The sequence below is a fragment of the Pseudorca crassidens genome, chromosome 20 (assembly GCF_039906515.1).
Source record: "Pseudorca crassidens isolate mPseCra1 chromosome 20, mPseCra1.hap1, whole genome shotgun sequence".
Classification (NCBI taxonomy): domain Eukaryota; kingdom Metazoa; phylum Chordata; class Mammalia; order Artiodactyla; family Delphinidae; genus Pseudorca; species Pseudorca crassidens.
This window is the reverse complement of record NC_090315.1, coordinates 30,744,853-30,757,667: the sequence shown is the minus strand read 5'-3', so window position 1 is coordinate 30,757,667 and position 12,815 is coordinate 30,744,853.

Here is a 12,815-nt window from a genome sequence, read left to right as displayed (position 1 = left end):
GCATGGTAGAATGGAGTGGGAATGGGACTAAGTAAACTGCCATACTCCACAAAATAGATTAATGGGAGGTTAGTGTAGAAGAAAAATTCCTGGATATCTCAAGGATCAGTGACACAAAAATGTCATTTTAGATATATTAATACCTATTTAGATATACTAATATCAAACTGAAATGAAAGGTCCACCTCATCTACCACAGATGAGATAAAGGTAAATGCTAGGCCGTTTTTTCCCAATGATGTTGACAATTAGGGTTTAGAATAAGAGAAATTCTTTCAACATGGTTGCCCTCAGATAAACTCACTTCAGAGCCCCCTCTTTGCTTGAGGTTCTGTCAACTTGGCAGGGATAGTTCTTACTATATATGTATGAGTGCAGAGTACCATTAATCTGTCTGCATTTCTCTCATTTAGCTGTCTTTAAAAACCTAATATTAGTTCATAAGTGCAATATTGCTATCAGTGTCATCTGACAATTTTCTGCCCTCCATTCCTCATACTTTTATTTCTTGAATCCAGGTTCTATTGGGGGTATCTTTTAAAAGTGGCAATAGAAACTAGTGGACTAGAGAAGAGAGGGAAGAGTCTCCACATCATTGTGGATAAAGAGTTTTTATTCTGTGCAGCTATAAGGATGTCAGTCCCACAGGAAATTGCTTTTGATACAGGAATCCCTAGAGAGACAGGCACGGAAGAGACTGTAATGTTATGCTGTGTGACAGCAGGTGGTGAGAATGCAATTGGTGAGCCAGCTCTAATCTTTACATTAAAACAAGTATTGTTGTGAGATAGGAAATTGAGTTAGCAGGTTTAATCTCCTTTTTGATACATAGGTTTGTGCTAGTATATTTATTAGGCACTTACCATGAGCTCAGTCCTGTGAAAGATAAAAGAAAAGTGGAAGACATTGTCATTCCATTAGCAGCCATTATCAATTATTAAGTTATATCAATTCTTGTCTCCATTTAGTGAGAACTCACAACATCTAAGCATTGGTTGAACTGCTTTACATACATTACTTCATCAAATGCTTGAAATATTCCTATGAGGGATATACTTTCATTACTTCCATTTTACTTAGCTCTCATACTACATTGCAATAGGAGGACTTCATGCTTAAAAAAGTAGATTAAATAGAATCTAGAGCCTCATAATATAATATCCAAACTTCACAGAACACAATAAAAAATCACCGCTCACACCAAGAATGAGGAAAATCACATCTTGAGTGAGAAGAGACAATCAATAGATGCCAACACTACAATAAGCCAGAATTATCTGACGAGGAATTTAAAGCAGCTGTCTTATAGCAATTATGAATTCCCTTGACACAAATGAGAAAATATAAAGTCTCAGCAAAAAAAGAGAAGTTATAAAAAAGAACAAATGGAAATTATAGAACTAAAAAATGAAATAACTGAAACAAAAAATTCACTGGATAGGCTCAAGAGTAGACTGGAGATGACAGAGGATAGAATTGGTAAACTTGAGGGCAGAATAATAGAGTTTACTCATCTTAAACAACAGAGAGAAAATAAACTGAAAGAAAAATTAAGAGAGTCCCAGGAACCTGTGGGACAACAAAAGAGCTGACATTTGTATCATTGGAGTCCCATAAGGAGAGGAAAGATAGAGTAGAATTGAAATATTTGAAGAAATAATGACTGAAAACTTTCTAAATAGGGCAAAAATCATGAACCTACATATTTATGAAGCTGAATCAATCCCAAATGACATAAATACAAAGAAGTCCATGCCAAGACACACTATAATTGAAGTTCTGAAAACTAAAGACAAAGTAAACATCTTGAAGGTGGCCACAGAGAAACAAGGCATAGCTTACAAGAGAACACAAAATTCAAATGATAGTGAACACAAAATTCAAATGAAACATGGAGGTAGGAAAAATGGTGTGACATTTTTCAAGTACTGAGATAAAAGAACTGTCAGCTGTGAATTCTAAATCCAGAAAACTACATGAACTTAAGAGAGCGGAGGGGAAGTTACACCCAAAAGCCTGTAACAGTAGAAGGGAGTATGGGTACTGGGGAGACTAAGAGAAATACATGTTGCCTCAAAATATAATGGGTAATTGAAGCCATTTTCCAAGTTAACTAAAATATTTTTGCTCTTTTTTTTTACTTTTGTGATTATGGCTGTTTCTGTATTCTTTTAGAAAGAATATTGTCTTCCATTGATGTCTTCCACCACTGACAAATCTCAAAACATTTACCACTATGTGTTTCTCTTCCCAGTGTGTGAAATTATCTTCTTTGCTACTACTAGAGAGTAGTTTCTGACCAGACTGAGTAGGCAAGACTGAATTAGCAATTAGTGTCCCTTTGGGGCAGCATATAAGGCATTTTTGGATGAAATCCTTATTCTGCCTTTGCTTTGGCCACCAGGGATTGCATTAGTAAAGCAGGTTTCTCTGAAAAAGAGATTGGATTGAATTGGGTCAGATATTCATAATGATCACACCAAATTCTTATCAAGATTAGACCTTTGCCATTCAGTGGGAGTAGGTATTTGTTTATTAAAGACACACAAAAAAGCTGGCTTCTCTAACCCCGTCAATGCAAGAACCTTAACAGACAGGTCTAAAGGGAGGAAGGCAGAGCCTCAGAAAACAGAGGTGAAGAAGAAGGGTAGAAGCATTAATTACAAGGAATGATTGGAAGCTCTGTCATTTGAGCTTAGATTAAAAGGCTTCCATCAATGCCTGGATTTCTGTTCCTGGAAGTATCTAAGCACTTTCAACCATTCCAAGTTGTATTTAGTGACCTTTATCTCATTTAATATTCTTCATATTCCGTAAATATATTGGCTATGTATGATTGTACCCATTCCTTAGATGAGAAAATCATTGCACAGATTTTACATGGTATCTAGAACTTGAAGCTACTTAAGTATCCTACCTACTGTACCACAGACTTTTGCTATAGACTTAAATCTCCATGTGACTTAAATGATCCCCTCCATTCTGGTTCCTCACTGGCAGGTAGACTCCAAATAGACTTTGCCACTCAGTGATGAGGAGGTAATTCTGTCATGAGTAAATGGATCTTTCAAAGAATCATTGAAGAGAGGCCCTTTTCACTTGGGAAACCACAGCTTGAAGGCTCAAAGCTGTGAAAGATAAATTAACCTTCCCTCGGACTTCGTCCAACCTGCCAAGCAAACTGGAAGTAATTATTTTATGTGGAATGCTTATTGCCATTACAGTGGCAGGGACTTGATTTCACCATTTAGCAGACCCATCTGTTCCTTCCTTGGCAGGCACTCTGATCACATGTCACCTGGGGCCCTAGCACTCCTGGGCTCTGATTGCAGGGTAAGTCTGAGGCTAAGATGTGGGTATGTAGAGAGTGAGAGGACCTGGCTTCCACCCCTAGTCTAGCTGGGGAGATGGAAGTAAGAGTGAAATGATAAATACCCTTAGAGGCATATTAGTACCAAAAGAGTTGATCAGATAGTACATGTTCCAAAAATAATAATATGCAGTGTGGTTGCAGCCCAGGCCCTGGTTCTGTCACTTGCTAACTCTGTGATCTTGGGCAAGTCACATAACCTCCATGTGCTTTAATTTTCTCAATTACAAAATAGGCATAATAATGCTTACCTCATTGAGTATTACGTGAAGATGGTGTAAAGTGCTCAGCACATAATAAGTATTCAGTAAATGTTAGCTTTTATGGTAAAGAGTTCAGGAGGGACAGAGCCCTGGGGGTGGTCAAAAAGGGCTTTCTTTGGATTGGAAATACTGCTTTGTCTTTTCGCTCCACTTTCACCCCATTTCATAGCTGTGTCTGCCTCATTGGTCACAGCTGGTTGGTCTAAGCATGGTCATCTGACCAAGGAGGAGCTGATAAGAGTTCTTCCGCAGAAAATGTAGAACTGGGAAAGCCATCATCCCCCTGGTGGTTGAGACTGTAAGAAGTAAAACTGGGTGCGACGATGGCTGAGTTTCCTGCTATATGGACCAGAGAAGGAAAGATAGGGAAGGCTTTGAGGCCCAGCTAAGGTTGTTGGTTCTTCATGTGACAAACAAGCAGGCATTGGGAGGAGTTTCTGAAGAGGGGCATGAAACCCGAAAATGAGCATTTTACAGTAGGCTAGATCTCCTCCTTCAGACCTGGGGAATCTGTTTCCTAGAAATGCCTGCTTTTTAATGATGCTGAAAGTTATTGATCACTATAGGTGCTGCACAAAGTGTGTATTCAGGGTTTAGTAACATTAGTACTCTCCAGCTTCTAGAGTGTTGACAATATTTTTCCTTTACAGGGAAGTTTCTGCAGTCCTGGCTGTGCCTTAACTACCTTTCTGATTGGTCCAATCTAGTTCTTCAGACTAGACAATTACCTCTCATTTCCTTATGGAGAGAAGTTGCCAACAATTTCTGTTTAGATCTGGAGCCATTTGGTGTCCGGTACCACATGGCAGCAAGAAATGAGGGGCTCATATAAACCATCACTTAAGTTCTTGCTAAGACGGTTTTGTTGTCATGATGAGGAATACACATTAAAAAATACCCTTACATCTTCTTAAGAAACAAACCAGTTGTGAAAAATGGCATGCCAGTGTGTTCCTGGAGCTCTCATTTCTGACAGAGACCCTAAAGAAACAGGAACAGTTCTACTATTCTTGTGGCTTTTATGTGCCAGGTAGCCTGGCCATTGGAGTCATTACTGGCTTTGACACCATTTCTGTGCCTCGTAATATTGTTGCAAGGATTAGATGGTGGACGGCATCAATAAAGGACCCGGCACAGGGAAAACGCTTGACAAATGACAGGAATTAGTATTATGCTTAATGATAGCGCCCCAGAATTTGCTAATTTTGTCTTTTTAGTTAGTTCACAAATCTCATTAAGAAGGGAGGGCACTGTGTTGTCATCTTCTGAAGTCTTGGATTATTGATCCTGTACCATTTACTTTGTTTCTTCTCTTTTGTGTGTGTGCTCTTTAAATGTTGTGTGTGTGTGTACATGTGGGTATGTTGTTTGATGAGTTTTTTACACATTCATGGATTCACATAACCACCACCATGGTCAGGATTCCATCACCCTCCCAAAACCCCCTTCCAATGCCCTTTGGCAGCCAAATCCTCCACCCTTGGCAACCACTGTTCTGTTCGCCATCATGATACTTTTGCCTTTTTCAGAAAGTCGCATCAGTGGAAACATGTAAATGTAATATTTTGAAATTTGTTTTTCAGTCAGCATTAATGTCTTTGTTTAATGCATGCTGTCATATTTATCAATACATTCTTTTTTAAATTTACATAATCTGCTTTTATTGGACATCTGAGATATTTCCAAGTCCTTTCAAAACTACAGTGACAATTCTATGCATACATAAATTTGTGTGCACTTCTGTTAGCATTCTCTAAAATATGTGAGTATCTTTTCCTTCACTTTTTACTATAATAAACAGAACCTTTTTGCATACATCTCTGGGCACGAGTGTAGTATTTCTAAGAATATATCCTCCGAAGCAGAATTCGGAGAATATTCAGAGGGGATGAATATTTTTAAAATTTACTGCCAAATTGCCCTCCTAAAGATCTTACCAATTTATATACTTTCACCAGTAAGAGTATGAAAGTGTCTGCATCCCTCATATACACTACAACTCTGGTTATTTTAAACTTTTTAATTTTTGCTGATTTGTTAGGTAGAAAGGTGATTTTTTAAAAAAAGAATTGCATTTCCCTGGTCATTGGTGAGGTTGAGCATTTTAAAATATCTTTGTTGATATTTTTACTTCTTCTTCAGTGATTTGCCTGTTCAGAGACTTAGCTGGCTTTTCTTTGTCTTTTGTGATATTGATTTACAGGAGCTCTTCAAACAACTAGTGCTTTCTTAATACTTTATCTGTTTTATAAAAGCATTCTTTTTTTTTTGGCTGACAAGTATTCCATTGTATGAATATACCACAGTTTATCCATTTGCCCATCGAAGGACATTTATGTCATTTTCAGCTTTCAGCTATTACAAATGAATTGGCTACGAATATTCACATGATCAATCCTTACTTGGATATATGCTTTCTTTTTCTTGGGTGAATACTTGGAGTAGAATGGCTGGGTCTGTGTAACTTTACAAGAAACCGCCAGTATGTTTTCCAGAGTGACTGTATCATGTTGCATTACCGCCAGTGATGTATGAGAGTTCCAGTTGCTTCACATCCTCACCAGTACTTGGTATTGTCAGTTATATTTTAGCTTTAGCTTCTCTAATAGTTGAGGTTTTAATTTGCATTTCTTTATTGGTTAATGACATTGAGCATCTGTTTGTGTGCTTATTTTTGATCTGTACAGCCTGTTTAGGAAGATGCCTGTTCACATCTGCCCAGTTTTTTAAAATTGAGAAATAATCCACATACCATAAAAGTCACACTTTTAGTGTGTTTTTTTTGCATATTCATAAAGTTTTACAACTTTCTTCCTTTTTTTTTTAAAGATTATTCACTCTTCCTTTTTGGAGCATGGTTAAAATTAAAATAGATACTTTAAAGTATATGTCTGATAATTCCAGTATCCATGTCATCCTCAGGTAGGTGTGTGTTGATTGTCTTTTCCTTTTCCAGATGTTGAGATTTTTCTGGTTATTTGTGTGTAGATTAATTTTAAATTGTATCCTGGACTTTTTGAATGTCATGTTAGGACACTCTTGCTTTTATTAAATCATATGGAGAATGTTATTTATTTGTTTGTTTTACCAGGCAGATTTTGTTCAGACTGCCAGTTTCTATCTGCCTGCTCTGAGCTATTGTTCCAATGTCAGCTCATTTTCAAAGCCTTTGCAGTGATACTTTGATCTACCTCATGTGAGTGCCATCTAGGTGCCTGCTTGGGAATGGGGCAGTGGTCTACTCTATAATTTAGTTCTTAAAGCTTTTTGCATGTTATTTGGGATCAGATCCATGTGCACATAGCTCACGGTAAGTATAGGAGTTCATACAGAACATTTTGACCTCACTTTCTCAAGCTCTCTACTCTCTTTGACCTCCCAGACACTACCTAGCTTGAAGAATTTCCTTTCCTGGTCTTTTGACTAGAAAGCTGTGACTTAATTTCTTCTCTCTGTCGTGCCCTTCCCACAGTTTGTCTGCTTCTGGAGCTCAGTGGTGGGAGGATATACAGAGAAAAAGAACAATGAGCATTTTCCTCATGCTTTTGGGACCAGTCTCTCTGGTCAGAAAAAAAGAAAAACAAAACCTCCTCTCTGAGTTTTAGGCACCTGCTCAGCTTCTGGTGCCAATACTTGCTCCAGCACTGTGTGTGATTGCCTGCAACTAGAGTGAGAGAAAATGGGAAAAAATGTTTTTTTTCCAACTCTCTATTATCCAGAGGGCCCCCTTTCTGTTCTTTGGACCAGAAACAGAGCTCTTTTGGAGGTCTCCCTGTCTGCTCTCCATATGCAGTTCTGGGTTCCAAGATGCCTTTGAATCTAGGTCAGGAGATTTTGGAAGGGGGAAAGTGGGAAGCTTACTACTGGTGTAGTAGTACTTAGACTTCTGGTTTCCATCCCTAATCTGCCTGCCACTATTTATTTTTCAGCTGCTCCATGCATTTTGTCCAGAGTTTTTAGTTTCATTGAGTGCCTCCTCCATTTTGAACAGAACCTGAATGTTCCTTTATTTTTGACAAAGGAAAAACGATCTTTTGAGGCAATAGCTAAGCTCTGGTCCATTTTTAAATCATGAAAATTACATAGAGTGATAGTAAAGCACGTGGACCGTAGGTCCATCTGCTTGGGTTCAAATCTTGATTCCGTCACATTCTAGATGCACAGCATTTACCAAGTTACTTGATTTCTGTGATTGAAAGAGCCATCTTTGATAATAACAGAAAATACTTCATAGGGTTAATATGAGTTTATATTTATAAAGCATTAGAACTTTGCCTGACACATAGTAAGTGATATCTAAGTGTTCTTTATATAAACTAATGTCTATTGGCCCCATGGCTTATAAGAAATGAGTTTCATGTCTGCATTTCCCAATTCCCTTGGTGTTTAACTTATCATTTTTTTGTAGAAGGCTATATATAGAGAGTAAAAATACCATGGGCATTAGAATCAGGATGATCTGAATTTAAATCCAGTGTGAAATATCTAGCCCAATATCAGTCACATGTGGGGAGCAATGTAAATGTTCCTTCCCCCTTAATTTAAAAGAAAATGTACAATGTCCAAAGTTCACTATTCTTGATTATTGTCCTAGTGCTACTTCCTCATGCATTCATCCATCAATTCATTTCTTGATTAGTTAATTAATTAAAAATGTATTGAATACCCACTTTGTTCCAGGACATGTGCTAGGTGCCAGGGAAATACTGGTGAGCAAAATAGACATGATTCCTGCCATCATGGAGGTTACATTAATCAAAGAATCATCTAAACATACAATTACAAATTATGATGGATACACTGAAGAAAAAGTACATAGTATTTTCTGAACACGTAACAGAGGGATCTAACCTAACTGGAGGAGGTGAGGGAAGAAGGTGGTAAATAATGGCTTGAGTTGAGTCTGAATAATGAGTGGGAACTAAATTGGCCAACTGGTAAGTAAGGGGTAGAGAGGGCAGCACTTTCAGTGGCCCTGTAGTGTGATGAGAATAGCATGTTCAGGAGCCAGTATGGTTGATGAGGTGGCTGGGGAGGGAGTTAGTTCAGAGGAGAATGGCACCCAAAGAGCGTGAAACAAGAAGGAATTAGGTTGGAGAAGGCCTCTTGAGCTTTGTGAAAGACTGTATTATAAGAACAAGATGAGGGAATTGAAGTTTTTTTTTTTTTTTTTTTTTTTTTGCGGTACACAGGCCTCTCACTGTTGTGGCCTCTCCCGTTGCGGAGCACAGGCTCCGGACGCGCAGGCTCAGTGGCTATGGCTCACGGGCCCAGCCGCTCCGCGGCATGTGGGATCTTCCCAGACCGGGGCACAAACCCATGTCCCCTGCATTGGCAGGCGGACTCTCAACCACTGCGCCACCAGGGAAGCCCCGGGAATTGAAGATTTTAAAATGGGATACAGGGTGGGATAGGAGGGGACAGTGATAGGACCACATTTACTTGGGAAGATGACACCCATGACCACCTTCATGTGTATGGTTTGAGGCTTACAGTCATTGCTCCAAGTCTAGGTTTGCTTAGAATCAATGTCCTCCATGATTATTTCCTCTGGGTTCTTAAGGGGCACCACCAGTCTCTCCACAGTGAAAGTCAAAAAGCTTGGCATTTAAAGATATGGTTGAAGATGACATCCACTGTCTAATGGTCTTCCCACACCTTTGGGATGTATTTTGTTGGTTTAGGCAAATAATCTTCCTCTGGAAGCTGACATCAGGAACTGTAGGAATGAGTTCTCTTTGTGGTGGGAAAGAATGAAACAGACCCACCAAGAGAGGTACAGATGGGAGAAGACAGCTCCCAGGATATCTGAGTCTGTGGATCCAGTCAATCCTGAAACTGTTTCCACTCCTACTTTTTCTATCGTTTGTGTTTCCTGGGCCAGCGAATTTTTTGTGCGTAAGCCAGCTTGCCACCAAAAGAGTCCTGTCATTCTTTCAAGAAGTTCTCAGGGACCAAGTTTTGCTTTGTGTGGTAATTAATTTAACTCAAGAATTAGCTGGGATCAATCACTGTGTCCTTTGGCATAAACCTCCATCCCACATGCAGAAAGAAAAGGCAGTGTTTTTCCTTGGGGTTCGTGTGTGTGTGTGTGTGTGTGTGTGTGTGTGTGTGTGTGTGTGTGTGTGTGTGTGTGTAGGTGGGGGCAGGAAATAGGGGAGTGGGACGAAGGGAGTATGTGAAAGTTCTCTGGCATCTGGCTCTGCTCTCAGTGAACTCTCAACCATATTCAGTTCTCACATCTGGCAACTCTTCTCTTTCTCTGCCTTCCAAATCAGGAACATTGCCCTGTTACCTCAGTTACCCCAGATCATTGTCACCAGGCATGGGTGTGTTGTACATCTTCCTCCAAGTCGGGGTGGCAGAAATGTTGACGTTTCAAAATTGCAAACAACTTAAATTTAGACGTCAAATCTTCTTAAAATATACCAGAATATCTCCATGATCACTCTTCACTGTACGCTACTGCCTCCTGCCATGCTTACCCCTTGCTGTGTTGTCCAGTCCTAAATCCTTTGAAATTCCTACGTAGACAAGTTTTTTATCGTTTGAATTCACTGTCTCCATATAGAACCTCCCACCTAGAGCAGCCTGCTTGCAAAGACAGTCCCCCACCTTGAGAAAACCCCCTACTAGCTGTTAAATGAAGTTTTCTTTCACCCTACTTCACTGTCTACACTCTCTGGTTTGCCTCTTAAACATCTCCTTTACTTTCTATTATTATTTTTACCTCCTCCCCTTAAATGCAGCAAAAAAACAAACAAAAAAACTCTTGGTGTTGAATCTTAACAGTATGCTTTGTGCTCACTGAGCAAATGGCTTTGAAAGGATCATTTTCCCTCATCTCCTGGGATCAGGGAAGAGGCCCCAACCCACTCCCCTCACCCCTGCAACTCACTAATTCTAAGGTACCAAGTTGGCATCAGCTCTGAGCAGTCTCTTTTGTGTCATGTAACCCTTCCTCTTTCCTCCCTCCCCCCATGCCCAATAGGAGCTTTGGCAAAGGAAAGAAAGAAAAAAACCTGACTGGGTTCCAGCTCTTCTTTTGCCTTTTTCTCCCAGATCTCATGTTACTTGAATGAGGAGGCTCTCTGTCGATTGAACCTCCTGTGTTCAGCTTTTTGAGCTGACAGCTTCCCTTTCTTCTCCTGCCATGAGAAAGCTTTCTGGGGCTCAGGCGTGCTCCCTCTCTCTGGCATGGAGGTGGAACAGTGCTCCAGCTCAGGTCAGCCCCAGGGGTATAGGATTGCTCAGCCCTTGACCCCGCAATAGCTGGCCTTGGCACTGCTGTCCCTCTGCTGTCTGCTCATGTACCTTGTTCCAGGCAACACTGATATTGGTGGATGACCTTTCGTCTCAGGCATAGCTTTCTTCTCAAACACAGGAGAAGGTAATGCAGGAAGGGCAGAGCAGTGAGGGGTGCCTTCTGTGGCACAAACACGTGGCCTTACTAATGTCAGTGGTCTACTGGACTTTCCTAACTACAGCCAGGAAGATTGCATGTAGGAGATAGAATAAGACTGTAAACGCACCCTTCACCTTTCCATCTTCCTTGTAATCTATAAACTGTAAAATGCAAGTGTTATGCATTATTTTTTCATGCCATACAATCCCTAGCCTATACATTCCACATACCAGATCCTAAAAAAATTTGAAGGCATTAGAAAAAGTGAAAAGATGTCAGGTGTCACTAATAACATTAGTCAACAATTAGTCATTGTTGACAGCACTTTATGCAGCACTTAATTGCACACTAGGTACTATGCAGAGACCTTCAAATGGAATCTCTCATTGAATCCTCCCAACAATCCTATGAATTAGATTTGATCTTTCTCTCTATCTTATAAACAGAGACAGAGAGGTTAGCCATTTAAACCCAGCAAATTTGTACTGGAGCCGGAATTTGAACCCAAACTACCTCCACTCTGTATGCTGAATTACATACTGTATTCATGCATGTCATAGATGTATCGGGAAAGTGGTCTTGACCCTTGATGGATATAGTACAGTTGTTAATGAAATCTATGCAAGGAAAAGCAAAGAGTTTTTCTTCTTTGTTTTGTGTTCTCCTGTAAACATCAGTCGTCTTTGGATGATTTCAGCTCATGACACTCTGATGCCAGGTAGACTTAAGGAGTTCAGATTCCCTGAGAGGTATCTTCGGAGCAAAACTGGAAGTTTAGAGACTGCTTCTGTCATCCTAACACTAAATAAGTGTTTTAAGGAACAGAAAAGCCAGAGATTTGGTATTCAGTGTAGAAAAGCAAAGCACAGAGACATGGAAATGTCCAGAGTTTGGATGTTCAAAGGAAATTAAAAGGCTTGGTGACTCTTCACTGTAGAGGGAATTTGTAACTCTCTTATTTAACCAACATCATGCAACCATGAACCAGGCCCTGGCTATGGGCTAAGTATTATGGGTGTAGCATGATAGCTTGAGCCTTCTTCTCCCCTGAGGCTTATGTTTTAGTGGGGATAGACAGACAGAAACAAGCAAACAACTGTGTTGATTTCAGGTAGTGATAAATCAGTGCTGTGCAGAGAGTAAAGCAGTGTAATGGGTTAGATAGAGACTGGTGGAGTAAGGCATCTGGGAAGACTTCTTTGAGGAGGGGGACATTTGAGCTAAGGCCATCTATGCTTGGGTATTTCTGGGCTTTCTTGGATTTATTCTATTCCAATAAAGTCATTATGAAAATTCCAATGGAACTTTTCATAGAAATAGAAAAAATTCTGAAGTTCCCATGGAACCACAGAAGACCCCGAATAGCCAATGCAATATTGAGCCAGAAGAACAGAGTTGGAGGCATCACACTATCTAATTTCAAATTATATTACAAAGCTATAGTCATCAAAACAGTATGGTACTGGCTTAAAAACAGATGCATAGACAAATGGAACAGAATAAAAAGCCCAGAAATAAACCCAAGCATAGACGGTCAAGCGATTTTTGATGACGATGCCAAGAATACAAAATAGGGAAAGCATAGTCTCTTCAGTAAATGATGTTGGGAAGACTGGATAGCCATATACAAAAGAATGAAATTGTACCTTTATCTTGCACTACTTACACCAGTCTACTCTTAGCAAGTTTTCACTGTTTATAATACAGTATAATTAACTATAGTCATTATGCTGAAGATTCAATCTCTAGACTTATTCATCCTATATAACGGCAACTT